This window comes from Esox lucius, chromosome 22, assembly GCF_011004845.1.
Source record: "Esox lucius isolate fEsoLuc1 chromosome 22, fEsoLuc1.pri, whole genome shotgun sequence".
In the NCBI taxonomy this organism is placed as follows: domain Eukaryota; kingdom Metazoa; phylum Chordata; class Actinopteri; order Esociformes; family Esocidae; genus Esox; species Esox lucius.
This window is the reverse complement of record NC_047590.1, coordinates 12,158,825-12,178,756: the sequence shown is the minus strand read 5'-3', so window position 1 is coordinate 12,178,756 and position 19,932 is coordinate 12,158,825. Positions and strand designations below refer to the sequence as shown.

Sequence of the window (19,932 nt, the reverse complement as noted above, 5' to 3'; positions counted from 1 at the left end):
TTATGAAATAGTGTGAGGTTCAGTTCATAATGCTGTTGAGAAACATTTAACGCAAAGTTAACAATCGTTTAATGTGGCTTTAGAATACATTTTTGAAACATGTTTGACAAATTGTAAATTGTATAGGGTCATTATAACTCATTGTACTTTTTTTTTTTTTTACTGGTATTTCTGTTTTTGTTCTTTTAAATCGCATATTCTATGCATTATTTTGACCTCTGAAATAATATACTTGATGGCTTAAATATTACATATTTAATTCCCAATTTTTTGTTCATTGTTCATTATACTTTACAATCGACCATTAGGAATTTATTTTGGTTCAATGCTGAACACTAAGTTGAACACAGTTTTGGGAGTTGAGGGAAGGTCGGGAAGGTCGGGAAGGTCAGGAAGGTTGACCTTGGTGACAAATAATAGCCATAGACGAGGACCAGGATGTTGTTTGTTTTCCAGAATCGACCACATAAGCAATTCTCCATTGGATTCTCTATTGGCTAGCGTTTCTTTTTTCTTTCTCCCAAAGCTGGTGGGACAATGGGCTGGGTTGAGAGGGAGAGAGGGAGGCCTGGTGTCAGTGCTGCCGCAGCAATAGACAGAGCGCTGGTACACAACAACAGGTCAGCACAGAAGCACACAGAATCTGGAGTGGGCCAAACTACCAGCTCAGTGGGAATATGTGGAATGGCCAAATCTCTTCACATTCCTTCTATCGCACTCATTCCCTATTTATGTCGGCCCGTCACCGTCCACTCTGAATTGAGCCATCAGAGTGCGATTTGTTTCAATGATTTACGTAAAATATATCTATTTAAGATGTCTATTACACATCAATAAACATTTAGTAAACGTGTTATAATGGTATGATTGCATTACAAAAAGGTTTATATCTATACATCTTTAGTGTATTGATGTCAATCTATGCAAAAGGTTCTATTTTGGTATCTTATTGCATGTATAATTATAGCTGCTACTCGGTACAGGTTAGCGTTTGTGTTGTTCTGCCATAACAGTGTTTGTAAGTATGCCAAAATGATACTGATATACTTAGGTACTGCCCAGGAGGCCAATAAGCTGTTTAAGAAAGCTGGTCTGGGGCACAGCTTTTAGGAACAAAAAATTAGCAGAGAAATGTATAATAGGCACTCTTGACTACTGCAATTTTAGCAAGGTCCATTACTTACCTAATTCTCACTGAGGTCACTGAGGTCACTGAGGTCACTGGGGTCACTGGGGTCACTGGCACATGAAATCCCTACAATGTTGAATCATCAAGTTAAAGTTGATAGACACATTAACCATACTACTCAGTGGCACATCACCGACACAGAGCCTCGTCCTGGATGAAAAGGAGGCCAAAAGAGATTTATTTTTCATGATCTGTGTCCACGAAACCGACCCCACAAGCCTATGTATGAATTAGTGTAATATGAAAAAGTAAGTGAAGCCCCTGGAAAGTTGTCTTTCTATTTACAGATTTGGACATCTTCACCTATGACTCACCTGTTCAGAGCACATTGTTCCAGCAGTTTTGATCATTACCAAGATGTTGTCTGGCAAACATTAGTTGTGTCTTTTTTGAGGGCAGGGTTTTCTTCCTTCCTGACCTTCCATGTTAGCCAAATTTATGCAATGTCTTTCTGGTAAAGTAAAGCAGGGTAAAATATGTTATACTAAAGACTAACTTAAAATCAAAACAACTGACACAGCACAGTATGACACCAAAATGAACCTTTTAGTACTGACTCCTGGTAATATTTGCGAGGTTAATAAGACACAGACACAACTCTTGGCCACTTCTCGATAATGCAAACTTTCTAGGTCTAGCAGCTAGCTAGCTAATGAATGAGGGAATAATAGCTAGCTAGGGAATTTAAGAGTACTAGCTAGCTTGCTATTGACTAGAGGAATACTAGCTAGCTGGCTAGCGATTGAAGGAATAATTTGTAGCTAGACTTTTTATATGTTTCTACCTAAATTCAGTTGGATTTGTTTTAACATTATTTATTTAAAAATAATTCCTATGGTTCAACTTAAACATTTCAATAGTCAGAGTCGTTGTCCATGTCTAACCATAAGAAAACAAGGTAAGTATCAAGCCTAGCTGGGATCACAAATTAGCTTGACTATAGGACGTTCCAGCAGAACATATCAGGTTTTGCAGTTGGCTTACCCATACACTGTTGTGGCAGAAGGACACTTTGGAGAACAGAGATAATGATGGTACAATGAATGCCCATTAGACTTGTTATGATAATAACCCATTAATAATGCAGCTTTATCTGTTAATACACATTCATTAAATGATTATAAAAGTGTAATAATTGCATTACAGACCTTTGGTAAAAGTAAATGGTTACCCAAAATGGCATTGTTATTGTCTTGGATTACTGATTGAATAGTGCCCGCAGTTTAAGTCCCACCCTAACAAAGACAACCCATAAAGCAATATTTTACCCTAAAAAATAGCCTTTAGAGTCTGGAAATTGTGTTTGATCCTATAAACATGAGACCTGCTTAACAAGCTACATGTGCACACTCACACAGGCCATGCTGCTTCTCGCTGCCTCCTATTTAATTAACTTGGACTGGGATAATTAGCTGGGGACGGGTTGGTGATTTTGGAGGGGAGGCTTGTGTCGACACCCCCCCCCCAACACCCCCCACCCCCCACACACACCCGTTCTGGGCCCATCCACACTGACTCAGTAATGGATAGCATCCGCCAGCACATAGCTGGTCAGACTCCACTGACCCTAATCAGAGCGGGCAGAGAGGGAGATAAAGGAGAAAATAATGACGGGGGTATCAGGCCTTTGACAGGGACACAAAGGGACAAGGGACAAATACAGCGTGGTAGGGAGGGGTGATGGCCAACCAGCCCTCCATGACACTGGCAGTTATCCACTCTGTGCTTACCTGCTCTGCAGTGGCTATAGCTAGTTATATGAGAATTACTATACCTAGAGAATTTAAGCCTTTCTACAAACCTAATTACACAACATTACTACTATACCTAGTGAAATTAAGCCTTTCTGCAAACCCAACTACAACACCCAAATAATACATTTCTTTGTATGACAACTGTAGGTGTCCCTATGTCCCTACATTTGTCATAAGCTGTCATACGTCTTTTAAAGTAGTTATAAAAGACTAAGTTAGAATAATTTAGTAGTTGAAATAAATGTTTTATATGGCTGTTCATTCTGTTGTCATATATTCAAATGCAAGTTGTTATTAACAACTGCAAAAAGTCTGCATAACAATTTATGCAAAACATTATTACATCCTACATAATACAATTATTATTATTCATATTATTGTTTGACTACATAACACATATCACTTTTATTTCTGGCTGTTTCATCATATATATGTTTTACCAAATAAAATAACAGCACTTTCAGAGTTCCACCCCCCATTTCATGCAAGCATAATTATTGGGACACATCAACTCAGAGCAAATGTAGAAAGTATGCTAGCTAGCATTTAGTCAAAAATCCCATGCATAAAATAACAGCAGTGAGTCCGCGACCAATTGATGTCACTCTCGGTATCATCCTCTGAGATGCTCTTCAATGCCTTTTACTGCAGCCATTTTGAGCTGTTGCTTGTTTTTGGGGTGTTTGTGACTTCAGTCTCCACTTTAGTGAAAATGCATATTCAATCTGACTTAAATCAGGAAATTGACTTGGCCAGTCTTTAAAGTTTGACTTTTGAACTCCTTGGTTGCGTTGGCAATGTGTTTTGGGTAACTGTAGTGTCACATTGTGAAATGCCGCCCACAGAGTCTGGTGGCATTTTCTTGTACATTTGTAGACAAGATGCTTCTGTACACTTCTGAATTCATCCTGATGCTGCCATCATCATCATTAAAGAAGAATGAGCCCATTCCAGAGGCAGCCATGCATGCCCATGCCATGATACTACCTACACCATTATTCACAGTTGAGCCGGTATGCTTTGGATCATCTGCAGTTCCTTTTTCCCCAAACTTTTGCTGTCCTGTCTGTTTGATAAAGTTTCACCTTCTTTACAAAAAACACCAAAACTGTACTGGCTAATCTGTCCTTTATAGAGGTTTGTGTCTTGTATGGCCAGATGCTAATCAGAGGTTTGTACGTCCAGATGCTAATCACTGTACATCTTACAGTTTGGCCTTTGTAATTCTCCTGCTGAAGTCTTTTGCAAATAGTAGATTGAAACACTTCGGCTTTCTGGTGGTTGTTGGTGATTACACTGATTTTAGTGTAGTTTTCCCAGCTCTGGTAATTTTGGTTTCATCAACTACTGTTGTTTTCCAACCTGGTCGATTGCAGAAGTCACCAGTGATTCCTTTATTTTTCATTCCAAACTGTTGATTTGGCGTTTCCCAGCTTTTGTGTTATTGATCTAATTGAGATCCTCTTTTGTGCATCCAAATCACTTGTTTTATTTAAGGATAAAGCCACTTATTATTACAGAGATGTTTGGCTCCTTTTTAAATCATAATGATCACCCAATCACCCAAATGGCCCTGATCTAAAGTTAACATACCCTTGAATGTTTGGCCTTGTTACAGACACACAAGGTGACACACACAAGTAAAATTGCAAATAAAGGTGAATTTCCCACACCTGTGCTTTTAAAATAGCAATTAGTGTCTGTGTATGAATAGTCAATGAGTTTGTTAGCTCTCACGTGGATGCACTGAGCAGGCTAGATACTGAGCCATGGGGAGCAGAAAAGACCTGCGTAACCAGGTAATGGAACTTTATAAAGATAGAAAAGGATACAGTACTGTTCAATCGCTTATTAAGAAGTGGAAAATTCAGGGATCTGTTGATACCAAGACAAGGTCAGGTAGACCTAGAAAGATTTCAGCCAAAACTTCAAGAAGAATTGTTCGGGATACAAAGAAAAACCCACAGGTAACCTCAGCAAAAATACTGGCTGCTCTGGTAAGAAACAGTGTGGTTGATTCAAGGAGCACAATACGACAATACTTGAACAACAATGAGCTGCATATTCGAGTGAGAATACATTGTATAAAGAAATTTCCACAACAGAGAAAAAAGCCTTTACTGTGTCAATGCCACAAAAAAGCCCAGTTACAATATGTCCAACAACTTGACATGCCTCTTCTGACACACAGTAATTTGGAGTGACAAGACCAAAATAGAGCTTTATGGCCATAAACGCTATGTTTGGAGAGGGGTCAACAAGGCTTATAGTGAACAAAATACTGTCCCCACTGTGAAGCATGGTGGTGACTCACTGATGTTGTTGGAGTGTGTGTGCTCTAAAGGCATGGGGAATCTTTTATCAGAGAATGGGCAGCTATACCACCTGCAAATATTTGAGGTCTCATAGACAACTATTACAAAAGACTGCACGCTGTCATTGATGCTAAAGGGGGCAATACACAGTATTATGAACTAAGGGTATGCTGACTTTTGGGGTCAGTTCTTTTTGTTTTGTTTTATGATTGTGCCATTCTGTTACAGTTAAATGTGAATCCCATAAGAAATAAAAGACCTGTTTTGCCCGCTCACTCATGTTTTCTTCACAAATGGTACATATATTACCAATTCTCCAAGGGTATGTGAAACTGTACATATCGCTGTTATATTGCCATTACAAAGATGACAGTGAATTTGAAGAAGGCATACATCAGGACACCTATAGTAAACGGTTGGCAAATGTCCACGCCACATCAAGCAAAACCCGGTGCACCCCACTTCTAAGAATAACACACAATAGAATCACATTTTGTTAGTCTGCCAGGGAGACAAGAGGCACAACATGTTTAAGAAATACTACTGTCCACAATATTGTCAACGGTCTTGTTCCCAGAATGTACGCATTCTTATCCGTTCCCAGTGAATGGCCACATCCATATGAAATCTTGTCACATATTGTCCTGATAAAATGCACAGTTGGCACCTTCTTTCCTATTTAGAGATAGACTGTGACTGACAGCATGTCCATATATGGGGGTCCCTGTTATATGGAGGTTGGCTGTGTTACCGTAGTAACACATGCCGCTGTTTGGTGTGCATAACAATGGAAAACTTATCGGTCAGGGCTGTAAAGGCAGTGCACATTATATTCGTTTCTTTCTCTCCCTCTCCCACTTGCTAGCGCATGTCCGTGCACGCACATACGGGCTCACAGCAGAATATAGCCGTGCTGTGTGAGGAAGACAACCTGTTTCCAGGTTGAAGCCTCCCACAGAGTTAAACCCTCGTATTCCCTGAGCCGCCAGCTGATTACCTATCTTTGGTTCCATAATCATTCACCTAATGTTGATTAATCATGGCTAATTTGATGATTATTAATGCATAATTGGCTGAGATGGCAATTACAATTAAAACCGCAAGACTGCAGGCAAACAAGCAGCGGGTGTTAGGAGTTATGCAATCAGGACAGACAAGGGCTGAGACAGAGAGGAGAAACCGCCTGAATGTGATAATGGAAGGGAATTATTTAGTCCTTTTCTAGATAGATGGATCAAACTGAAGACAGGTTAAAAATACACTGAAGCGGATATAGTTTAGTTTCAGGGGATGCATTTGACTGCTGTAATAGTCATCATTCATTGAATTATTAACAGTAAATTGGTAATGGATGAATTAGAACCTCAAGGAAAGACCATCCAATTGTATAGATACACTTCCACTTACATATGAAAGGGCATTATGGTTTCTGTGAATTACTGAGCTTGGAACCCTCCTTGGGGAACTCCAGGTTTGTGACTTTCAGGTGCTCCAGAAGGAAATACTGTACTTAGAGGGGTAGAGGGGGGAGAGCGGAACACACATTCTCAGCACCAGGTGGGTCCTGTCTCCTCTTAGTCTTCCTTGGTTTCCTCCTAGTACCCAACGTGTGCACCCCTCTGGACTGATCTGAATGGCTGGTCATTTGTCCAGGTTTCTGTAGTCCTGTATGACAGCTGTCTTCTCCATTGTTCAAGCCTAGTCTACTGGAACATCTTTCAACTCTTCTCTCAGACCACTCCTTCGCTCACTCTCACTCTCTCCCACTACTTGTTTCTCTCTCTATCTGTCTCTCTTTCTCACCGTCTCCATTTCTCACACAATCTGTCATCCCTGTCGTTTAATTTCCCCCATCTCTCCACCTCTTTCACTCCACCCCTTTCAGTAGTTCATCTACCCATCCCTCTATCACTCTCTCTCCCTCCAAGTTCTCTCGGCCCAGCCTGACAGTTCAACAGGTGCCTATCGTGAAGTTGGCCAATGGCACAAAGCTGCAATTCATCCTCATCCAAATTACCCCCAATCACCCGAGAACAAACCTCTTACAACCCTCGCTGCCTCTTTCCAGGGACCTTCTGCTGCCTACACCGTGGGGCCCCGGACCGGGCTGGCAGGGAAAATGAAAGGCCTGGGTAGAGGATGGGAGGGCAGGCTCCCCTGTGATAACCAGTGTTTGATGACACAGGTTCATTATATGATGGATTTTAGTGAGGAGCATCTGAATTCATGCCATTTCCCAGCTTGTCCTGTGTCTCTCTGATCTGTACGGTGCTGTGGGAATGGGGACACATAACAGAAAACCAGCTAAACGCTGCGCGGGAAGAAAATGGCTTCATTCAAAAGAGGTCTAATCTTGTTGATCGCTGCATGGAAACACAACTAAACTCGTTTGCTCGTATTTCAACTGGAGCGGTTGAGGTGTCTGGTATGGCCAACAAGCTCACCAGGGAAATATGCAATTATTGTTGTTGTGGTAACAAAAAAAACAATTTTAAACATATAAATAAACTGTATTGATTAATTCCCATATATTTCCACAAGGAAGGAGGCATTTTTTATAGTAGTAAAACAGGCTTTTGTTTGAGCTGTGGAAGGTGGAGAGAATTGTAGTTGACTGGTGCTGCAACCTGCTTCTTTCTCAGTCTGCGGAAGGTGCAATCTGCTTCTGTTTTTCAGTTAACTGAAGTTGTTACCTGCCTCTCTTTCTCAGTCAACTGAAGCTGCAACCGGCCTCTCTCATTCAATCAACTGAAGCTGTAAACTGCCTCTCTTTTTCAATCAATTGAGGCGTCAACCTGCCTCTCTCATTCAATCAACTGAAGCTGCAACCTGCCACTCATTTTCAATCAACTGAAGCAGCTACCTGCCTCTTTTTTTTAGTTAACTGAAGCTGCAACCGGCTTATCTCTTTTAGTTAACTGAAGCATCAACCTGTCTCTCTCTCAGTCAACTGAAGCATCAACCTGCCTCTCTCAGTCAACTGTAGCGTCAACCTGCTTCTCTCTCAGTCAACTGTAGCGTCAACCTGCTTCTCTCTCAGTCAACTGTAGCGTCAACCTGCTTCTCTCTCAGTCAACTGTAGCGTCAACCTGCTTCTCTCTCAGTCAACTGTAGCGTCAACCTGCTTCTCTCTCAGTCAACTGTAGCGTCAACCTGCTTCTCTCTCAGTCAACTGTAGCGTCAACCTGCTTCTCTCTCAGTCAACTGTAGCGTCAACCTGCTTCTCTCTCAGTCAACTGTAGCGTCAACCTGCTTCTCTCTCAGTCAACTGTAGCATCAACCTGCTTCTCTCAGCTACCTTCCTTTATCAGTCAAGTGAAGTTGCAACCTGCCTTCCTCTCACTAACCTGTTCCTCCAAGGGAATAATGAAAAAACATAGAGATCAGCCTTGAAAGAGGCATTATTCAGTATATGGCCATACATTGACATTTGATTTGTCCTATAAATAGGACAAAGCAACACTCCAAACAGTCATTGCCATTCTATTTAAATATAAATATATATTTTTTTCCAAACACCGGGTTCATGTCACTACAGGCCATTCATATTAAACTATGTTTTCTTCTCAGAAGACATCCCCTGTTCCTCATCGACCCTGTTAGTTTCCAGCCCCGGTAAATAATGAATGCTGATCTGTACACATCTAGCATGGGCTTATAATACAGGCTCAGGATTTGGACTTGTCTCTCCATGATTAATTAATGATGTAATCATGGGTGGATTAAAAATGCAACTCATTTCAGAGGAGGGCTCTGATGTCATGTCATGTGATGCTGGAGGGTTCTAATTGGCATGAGAGATAGAAGGGAGAAAGGCAGGGAGGGATGGAGGGAGGGAGGGAGGGAGAAGAGAGATGAGAGGGAGAGGTAGGGAGGGATGAAGAGGGTGAGATGGAGTAAAAGACTAGCAACCGGAGCTTGTTAATGAGTTCTGCTGGGTCACTAGGTGCAGAGCTGCTTCATTAACCCAACGGACTGGACCCCTTTGATATGTGACCTGCTTTGGCCCCCAGGGCCCCTGGCCGGGCGGGGGAGGAGTCTTAGAGCTGGATCACGGCTGCCAACCATGGGGCCACTCTTCAAGCCCCCTCCCACCCCCCTGTCAGCAGTAACACAGGACATCGTCATGTGAAACAAATTGGCCCTCATTCTCATTCGCCCTCTGCTCTCATCTCAGCCCCCTGATCCACTGCTGTTCATAAAGAGAGGAGGGAGTTACTAGGCTGAGGGGATACAGCCCATGGGTTCTCCACTGATGCATGCAGTTTATTGTAGATTTATGTTATCTTACCTGGTATTTACTCAGCTATTAGAAATACCTTTAACTAATATTTTACATAGAATTTTACTGGAATGTTTTGGAAAACAAACCACCTGTATGAACCATTTGGTACCTGGTGGACAGTCAATAGTATAGCTAAATGAACTGAAACGGGGTGGCAAGGTTCAGCGGGGAAGAGAACAGACACAATAGCTACAAAGAGCTTCTTCCTGTTTGATGCTGTATTGCTTGTACAGAGGTGGCTGGCTTTGAGGCCCCTTCTCCTTGTCACCTCCCCCGACCATGCTATCATCACAGCACACACCTTATATGATTATAGCGTCCACACTGTCGGCTACTAGTCACAAAACATTATCTTCAAAGGGGAACCTCACCGTAAGTGAATCTTAAAGGAAGTTAATGCAGTAGAGAGAGAGATAAAGGGAGAGAGGGATAGAGGGAGAGAGGGATAGAGGGAGAGAAGGAGAGAGGGAGAGAAGGAGAGATAAGAAGGGAGATTAAGGCATGACTGCTTTCAGCCCCTCTGCACTCCAACTCCAGAATGTAATGTCTGGGGTGAGGAATTCACAAGGTTACGTCCAATGTGCAACACAGACAGACGTGGCAACATATTTGTTTTGGCCAGAGCACACACACACACACACACACACACACACAAACACACACACCACACACACAAACATGTTGGTCTTCCTGTCCTTGTGGGGACCTGAGACATAACCGTGTTTGCTATTCTCTAGCTCTAAAGACAACCCTAATCCTAACCCTAACCCTAATCCTAACCCTAACCCTAACCCTAGCCTCAAAACCTCAACCTCAATAACCTAACTTTTATGTTTAGACTTACCCTAGCCAAAATTCTCAATGCTTACACTAACCCCCACCAACCCCCCACCACACACACATACACAGACACACACACACACACAGACACACACACTTCACCTGCTGCCTGGTTCTGTCGGCTGCAGCCAGGGCTGAAGGGTACTTGCTGTATTCCACTGAATCCCGAAGGCTTTGAACCTGCGCCTCCTCAAATAAGTTCCTGTTAAACGAATAAAGCATTTTGCCAGGTGTGTAATGCCCGAGGAGGTTACATTGGCATAAACAGACAAAGCAGGACCCACACGCGTTGTTCTAAAAACAAAGATATTTTTGGATGTTTTTTAATATAATTTCCGTTGTCGCATTTCTCGGACAGCTGCAGAGGACAGACCAGGATTCTGAAGGATTGGGTTGTGAGCTGGAAAAGTTTTAAAGGGCACATTCACCGTCTGCTTGTTTATTACAGTGAACGGGATGTCAGTTCTGCTCCTTTCTTATATTCGATGACACTGGCTGGATTCTGTGGCAGGTATTTCCTTCAGAATGAATGCACAGATAAAAGACAACTTGTTTATTCCTACTCCTTTCATTTATGCTTCATGAAAAATACAAATGTTCCTGTAAGAAAATGAAAAGTACACTTAGAATATTTATTTCATTTCTTTATTTTACATTAGGTCTCAAAATATAAACGTAAGTCATCTAAATTCGATTACATAGGAAATGCAATCATCATGGTATTGACACAAACTGAACATGAAAACTGTTTTTTAAACTCAATTATGCCCCAAAGACAGTGATTACGTCTCACAATTACAGTATTTGTCACAAGACCGCAGGGCAATTGAACAATGAGAAGGGTGAAGGGCTCAGAAATTAGAATGAAAAATGTAATCTTTACAAAAGGGAATATAAGAAAAAAAAACTTTGAAGGCCACCTCATAATCTTGCAAATCCTCCCCTTGGTTTATTGTGTGCTTCAGCACCATACAAAACTGATTCTATACTTCTTTTCACAGACGAGAGGCTGTAGGTGCTTCACATGAGCTCAATGTTAATTGAAAGCCCTGGCATTTGAAAATTTGAGTCGGGAAGTGAATTGTGAAAAGAAATTTGAATGGCGGATGTCCTTGGGCAGGGAATTCCACAATCAACGTGTTAAAGGCTGGGGAAAGGCTTGAGCTCTGTTTTGCTCGGCCGTGTGCGTGCAGGTGTGTGTGTGTGTGTGTGTGTTTGTGTGTTCACACTTGCTCACGTGCATGTGTACTGTAGGTGTGCATATGTGCACATATTAGTGTGTGTGTTGTGTAGGGAGGAAAGGTGTGAAAGCTTCTGAAGACCATGCCTGAGTACAATGCGTAGCAACAGACCAAATAATCCATACAGAACCACACTGCAAATCCAATTAATTTTCAACCAGTCACAGTAAACACTACAATATTACAAGTCAAGTTAACCTCCAGTGGAATGGAAATTCCACACAATCCGCTGAAACATAACTGCTCCTAATCCGGTTTCAGATTAGATAAACATTTTGATCAGTTGATTCACATATCAAATTGTATTTGCCACCTCCTTTGTACATAGGTGAACATTAGAGGTCACTTTAGCAGGGAAATGCTTACTTACAAGCCCACTTTTCAACACTGCAGTGTTAGTGGGTAAAACAAGCAATAGGAATAATTCCTGTGGCCAGGAATGCAACACCGAAATACAATCCAGTGTGTCTTCGCAAAACAGTAATATGTCTTGTCATCCACTTTGTCCAACCACTTCTGTATTGAGTTTCACTTTTGGCAGGTGAATCAAGTTACAGTAGGTCGGTTTTGCCAAAGGGAGGACAGGGTAGAGCATTGCATGTGTTTCTGTATGCAGTATTAGTCTGACTGTTTCGTCATCTCTAGTTGAGCAGATTTCAGTTTTCCTGCATTCAAGTCACCAACCAATGAAAGGCTCCCTACGGATGTGTTCTCATATGCTTATGGCCAGGGTTGTGCAGGTTACATTTGAAATGTAATCCATTACAGTTACAAGTTACCTGTCCACATTTGTAATGTGGACTCAAACTGGGTAATGTAATTACTTTGCATTACTTTTAGATTACTTTCATATTAAGAGGCATTGGGGAAAAAATAGGAATAGCCTATTACAAATTGAATGCCTTTTGCGGGATCAATCAATGTTAGAGTTTACATAGCTGGCCAAAAACGGAATTTGCATTTTACCTTATGGGTTGTGTACAGTGCCTTTGGAAAGGGTTTCTGCATCGATCAGATTGCCAGCTTTTTATATGGCTCGGCTAATATTATCGTAGATATACTTTTTTATTTTTTTACCAGCCATCCAAACAACCAAAAATGTAGTCCATCACTAATCTGGTTATGCCAGCAAACCACCTTTGCGCATGATGATCACACACAGGTGAGGTGCGCAATTCTTGTTTTGATTCAAATAAAGACGTTTTTAAAACATTAGATACACACTCAAACATGCAACGTGTCATAATTATTTTGCGCACCTATTTAAATTTAAGTAATCCAAAAATAATCATACATCTTTTCAAAAGCATCTGTAATCCAATTACAATATTTTTGTTGGTAATGTAACGGGTTACAGTTACTGTTTTTTTGTAATCCGTTACTCCCCAACTCTGCTTATGGCACTATAAAGCCCATTTAGTGTGCTGTTAACGGCAGCATCTGTTTGTGGTAGGACAACATTTTTTGAATATTTAAACATTTATGAAAACTATTTTGGTAGTAGCATTATTATGACATATCCTATCGTATCTTTAACAGCAGCATGGAGGTCAACAGTACAGATACAGTACAAGTCCTTGGTCAAGCCAAGCAGCATTTTTATGCCTACAGTTATGCCTACACCCTATAAGCCAGGAGACTATACAAAAGAATGGCTTTGTTAATTTAGACCTGTGATTTAGTTTTTTAAATCAGATTTAGACTCAGGAATGTCTTCCCAAATACCTGCTGCCACCTAACTGTTTTGGCTACAAATGAACTACCTCCGTGGTTACACTCAGTGGATACACTCAATGGATACTCAATGGATACTCAATGGAAACTCAATGGAACATCAAGTTCTCTGTGATGCATACAAGCTTCAGAGGAACTTTTTGAAGGAAGGCATATCCATTTGTTCTTAAATGAAGAGGTACTGATAGAAGATGGAAATAGGAAAATGATCAGATATTGTTCAAAATAATACTTTATGTATTTTCATCCTCTCAGATATAATAAAACCTCTTTAGCACCATGATCATTTCTGACATTTTTTACTATATTGCTTTTGTACAAATTGCCAATATAATTATATTTCAATACTTTTCAGTACCTACTTAGGCAGTGTAAAATACAAATTGAAATGACAAGAAACCATATTATGAACATTGTAAAACAACGTATACTATAGGTAACGTAACACTAGCTTGGTACAGACAAAGGAACACAACTTCTAAGGGTTTAAAAGCTCACAAATGGCAATCATCTTTTGAGATGTTGCTATTGTACTACTAAAGTTACTTTTCAGTTAAGGACATTATGGAAAACCCTCTTGACTTTTGGAAAGGCTCCTCCATCCCTGACATTGACATGGACCATGGCATACATAATACAAAGTTAGAATAATGTCAAAGTCATGAGCTTTTTCTCCACATATGTTTGTGGGTTGTGATTGTAAAATAAACTATACTGGGTTTAGGAGGGTCACGACATAAAGTGAGTTTTTGGAACCACTGACCTGCAGGCATTTTATCGGTTAACCTCTCATATTGGGAGGAGGGAACAAATCAAATCAAGCCAACCCTGAGTGGCTCCACAGCTTTTACCTCAGATATCTCACCTTCTGACTACCATCTGACAAAATTACAATACAATAATGGAACAATGTTGGAGGAAAAACATTTAAAAAAAACATGACAAGGCCATTTCCTCATAATATTTTTTTTAATGAATAGAGGTGATTTCAACTGCACTATATTTCAGTATCAACTTGTAAAATGTGTGTTTAGATGAACAAGTGAAGGCCATCGGGGGCAGAGTCCTTCAGCTCATGTAGACGGCACAGCAATGCACACACACGCACGTATTTCCTGAAAAGAAAGCTAAAGATGAGGGAGGTTTGAATAGAACCTTCACTAACCTTGATTTGAAACAGGAACACAAGCAGAAAAATCACCCTCTCTCTTCACTCTCATCTCATCCAAAGTCTGACTACATAATTGAGATATCGCATGTGACTAATGAATTCCAGTCGATTACTATAGCGTTCGTCTTGGATCGGCCATTGTGTTTTTGTAAATACTGAGATATGGCATGTGACTAACTACCAAGGCAACAGTAAACGTGTTTACCCCACAAATGGTGCACCACCTTCCTGGGCTGACCAATATGGTGAACAGCAAATCTCTGAGACTAGAAACATCCATCACCCAAGTTTTGCCAAAATCGGGCTAATGATGTCTAAGGTTTTGCATGGGCAACCGAGACTCACATCCATGCCAAAGTGTCAAACAGATCAAGATAAAAAATATATATATATATATTGAGCAATCTTGCGGACAGTATTACTTGGAAATTGTTTGCACTGGGTAAAACATGTATGTATTTTTCCAAAACCATGCCCACAAAAACAAAAAGAGAAAGATGACATATTGAGATAGACAGATCCTCAGCAAGGCCAGTCACCTTGACCCAGATAGGCTAATTATGAACTGATAACTAATAAAGCAGACTGACAGCGGTTAAAACATTGGACGAGAAGGTTGCTGGTTCAAATCCCTGTGCGGACGAGGTGAAATGTGAATCGTCACTCGAGCAACATATTTAGCCTTAATTGCTCCAGGGTCATTGTCAATAATGGCTAATTCCTCTTTGTGACTTCACTCTCTGAGGATGTCTCAGGGGTTGTCTGGAGAAAAAAAAGAAAAATTCACAACAAAACCCTTGTAGAATAGGCCTCATCTCCTCCTCCATTTAGTTCTGTCGGCAATATCTTGGGATCATTTTGATTTTATTATTGCTTTCACATATTCATCTTTGAACCAGAAGCCTTTTAAAGAAATGTCAGAGTTTCTTTGGCCACCAGTGGTATAAAGAGAGAAATTTAAACAAAGGAAATAAATTGACTTACATTGCTAATGGACCTAGCCACGGTTTGACAGCAGGTTTCCACAATGAAAATGGCAGTTATTTTCCAAAACATTTTCCTTTCTTGCCATAACTGTTTGTTTTAGTCTTCAATTTGGCTTTGAAGGGGGAAATACCTTGGGGTCTGTAATCTGATTAGATCTGCCATCCCAAACAGTAATCTAGTCAACAGGTTGGTGGATTAAGACCATAATCTAATGACACGGAAATAATCTATTCTTTGGTGTTTCGATCCTTCCTAACCACATTGAATGGCTTTCATTGGGCGTGTGTTCTATATAGTGGTGTGTCCACTAGCAGATGTCGAACAAAAGCCACTTAGGGATGCTCTAACAATGACTGATGTCGTTTTTGTATGTTTGTAAAAGCAATAGAGGCTCTAAAGAGCTCCTTCAGCATGTGTATATGCGCAGAGAGAAACATTTTTAGTTGAAGTGGAGGTAGACCATTTTACACCAAATGTCTGATGACTACGCAGACAATGACAGATGGCTAGAATCTCTTCAAAAATAATTCGATATCGCCCTGCTTGCCATGACGCAACTCCACAACGAGGTTCTTAAAAAGTCTCAACGATTCAAAACATCCTGAATTTTAGCGTCATCCCAAATAATCCTTCCATATCCAATGTTCATAAACAACTGCTGTTTACTTTTGTCTTAAATGGGTCTTCTGGACCATGCAGGTGTCTGAGTACTTGCCTGTACTAAAATCTATAACTGTATTACAGCACAGAGCACCCCCACCTTATCTCCCACAGCGTGTTGGAAAGGCCCCCATGATCCAGACAGTAGACAAACAACTTTGTCCCTTTCACTGGTGTTTAATTAGCCAAGAGGTTTCTGGAACATAAAGGGAGGCTTACATAAGTCCTGCAGGATTATGCTGCTGCTACAAATCAATTACATTTACCCTGTAGCTGTCCACTGGAGACAGGCAGACAGACACAGACAGACACAGACAAACAGACAGACAGACAGACACACACAGACAGACAGACAGACAGACAGACAGACAGACACACACAGACAGACACACACAGACAGACACACACAGACAGACAGAAAGCCACTGTGGGCTGTTGCATTGAGAATGACAATAACTCTCATCTGCCAGAGGCTTTCATAAGGTGACATAAGGTGACATAAGGTCATCTGATAGCCGTTTTTTCTCATTCAACTCATTCACTGGAGTTCTGTTGAGACCGTAGAGCCTCCAGAGTGATTTGAGCAAATATTTTGGAGGTTGTTATGCAAACCCTATTGACATGTTGATATGTCTGTTTTAAGAAGTGGACACGACTGAATTTGGTCCAGTTAATTCTAGCAATTTACTGATTAAATGGTATCTGGCGAATCTCCCCAAAGCAAAAGTAGTAAACTTCATATTCTTATTGTTTGAATCCTGAATGATTATTGGCTGAAAGGCGTGGTATATGAGACAATAACATAACACTTCATTATACTGTATATCTGCGTTGGTAGCCTGTTTATAACAGCAATAAGGCATCTCTGAGGTTATAGTATGCCAGTACTGTATAACACTGCAAAATCCTATATCCAGGAATTGTAATTTGTCATGCCTTACAACTGCCCTCTCATACCTTATTTCACAGACCTAACCTGTCCATCAACAACAAATGGAATTCTCATCATCATGGGCATTAGTTAATCTGCTAGAGGGAAAGTGTGGCCTACTTGTTTCTCCTGAAGTTCTTAGTAAGTATTCATTTGTAAGTGTCAACACAGAGTCATATTTCCAATAGGCACTAAAGCTCATACCTCGATATCTTTGTTTCTCTCATCCCTCTCTCATTGAGGTCAGGGAGACCCCCCTCCCCGTATTACGACAGTTATTATATCTCACAGATGGTCTCAGCCATATTAAATAGAAACAAAATCAATAAATCTAGTGAGAAGCCTTTGCCAGCCAGGCGGGCGGGTGGGCGAGGGGGGGCTTCTTGCCTTGCCTTCTCGTCCCATCCACTGCGTTCCGTACTGTAATGAAAAGGTTCTCGGGCGGCGAATCTGCTCAACATGGCATTAATCAGCGATTCCTTGCCTCAGCTCCCAATATGAAATACCAGGCCCCTCTCGCCTGACAAAGGCTTCCTTCTGTCTGAACAAGGTGATCATTATCTGCTCCTGTAGGAAATTAAAGGCCGGCGCGGTGGTAATATGCAGATATGCAGATTGGCAGTGGGGAGAGAATGGCAGGCCGTCCAGGGCTACGGCACTGCCACTTGATTAATCTGCACAGCATGAATACCAAATCAACCAGCAGCGTCTCAGGAGGAGGTTGTGGGGTGGGGGGGGGTTGTGGGGGGGCTGGGTAGGGGCGCAGGGGCAACACATTAAAATGTCACTTTTCTTGCCCCAATCCCAAAGCTTTTTTTATTTTGTCATTTTTTTTTTTCATCCTGAGGAGAAAGGCTGAGATCCCTTTATGAAGAGGGATCTGTTTTGATGAAACCTACCCCCCCTCCAGCCCTACCCCCCCCCCCCCGCCCGGTTCCGGAAGGGTCGAGAAAGCTTTGTTTTGGGGACAACATTCAGCATGGCGTCGTCGGCTGCTACTCTACGGGGCGCCGGGGGGGGGGCCTTTACACACCGCCGCATTAGCCGTTACCTGGTAGACGGTTGGCCCCATAGCCTCCAGGGGCCGTGCGGGGGGACGACAGGGGCTGGCTCCTGTTCAACTCTGGAACCCGCAGCCTATTCATTCAGTGTGGACGCCGCTGCCATTGACACTGAGGAAGATGAACGAGGGGTCTACCACAGGAGGTCAGATCTCCATGTAACGCTGATGGGACGGGGTCCAGAGGTGACAGTGAGGGACGAAGGAAGGCAAGAGCAGCGTGTGGATGTGACCGTGTCGGGGTCAAAGAGTCCTGGAGCAGGACGGGGCGCACACAAACCCCTCCATACCTGGTATCACTTCTTCTTCGCTTACTCACATCACTATGAGGTGGATAGGACGCATCGCATCACTCAAATACAAAAAGCAGTGAGCCCACTTGTAACTGTTCTTTCTAAACCGGCGTCACCGCTGTGTTTTTCTTCTTCTTATGGAGAAACCAAGCGGAGTGACCTTTGGGTGCAGGGGAGGTTGAGGAGGGGGGCAGCTTGCCAAACATTGTCTGCCAAAATGAGTTTTCTGCAATATTATTTAAGGTTGTAATTTCCTGCTACTTCTTTCTGGATATTCCTCTCCCTCGTAGTTTATCATTTGCCTATTACTCTGTATTTGTGGTATAATTAAGTCTGGCAACCTCTGACCTCTGACCTGCTCCTTTAACAAGGCAGAGATGCTCCCCAACCACAGATATTTGCCTGATGATGATCTCTCCCCGCTCTCTCTTTCTCTTTCTCTCTCTCTCTCTCTCTCTCTCTCTCTCTCAGGGTTTAGTACCAGAATAAAGTTATGAATCCAGTAATTGTACGGCGTGTGTTCACTTTGCAGTGAATTGAGCTGTTTTCTCGTTTTCAGTGGCAACAGGGCGTGATTATCAGGAGTGGTGGTGAGAAAAGCAGCAAGCCTCACTCTTTCCTTTCTACCATCGCTCCCCCTCCTCTCTCTCTCTATCCTTCTCTTTCTCTCTCTCAGGAGCAACCTGTGAAGGCATGATTATGCCACAGCCAAAGACACAGAGCCTCCGCCTTCCCAGCACAAAAAGGGTAGCAGGTTGTGTAGAAGATAGTGCAATGCTGTGTTTGGGTTTGGTGTATTTCCACTCCCTTTTTTTGTATTTGAAATGCTTCTCACTTTGTGGATGGTTAGGTAAAGAACATTCCACAAAAGACACGTTTTGCGGGTCCGGAAGAGACTGTATTATCTGGCTATTGTGTCTGGTTAGTTTCTCAGCCTTTGAAGTGCACCAAATGAATACCTGCATAATTTAAGGTTGAAAACAAATGCACATTCTGGATACCACATACCTGTCTGGTGGCTGTGCTCACTGACGTAATGAATAAGCATGAAGCTGACGGCAGTTTATCTAGAGGAGCCAGCGGAGGCCGGGGCATGAGTCCGGGAGGGGTGTTAGACTGGGGCTGCACATGAACTGGTGCGGAACGCTGCGCCGCTGGTATCCCCTGTTTGTCCAGAGGGATATCAGCTGTGTGTCCCACTCACGCCACAGGCTGATGAGCTTCAAGCTCGCACACCCTCTCTGTGAGCCCGACACCAGCTCCACAGCGCATTCCAGAAATCCGCCACGTGTATCAGGAGGATTATCTATTTCTGTTGTTTCGCCCGAGGGGAACAGGTACCCTCCCGTTTCCACGTTTTCTCGTCCTCAGAACTGAACAGGTGTCAGAACGTCCTGGCGTTATCTGACAAATGGACTGCCTGTCCCTCACAAGTCTCTTACAAACTGTCGCTCCTTTTCTTTCTTCCCACT

The 19,932-nt window shown here is 42.1% G+C and overlaps 1 long non-coding RNA gene across 1 annotated transcript; it reads right to left on the bottom strand.

Moving 5' to 3' along the window:
• Positions 1-245: 245 nt before the first annotated feature.
• On the bottom strand, positions 246-1,599 carry LOC105019831. Its single transcript, XR_828676.3, has 3 exons — positions 1,504-1,599; positions 1,185-1,255; positions 246-542 (listed from the first exon to the last, which is right to left on the bottom strand). It is a non-coding gene; the product is annotated as an uncharacterized LOC105019831 (long non-coding RNA).
• Positions 1,600-19,932: the final 18,333 nt, after the last annotated feature.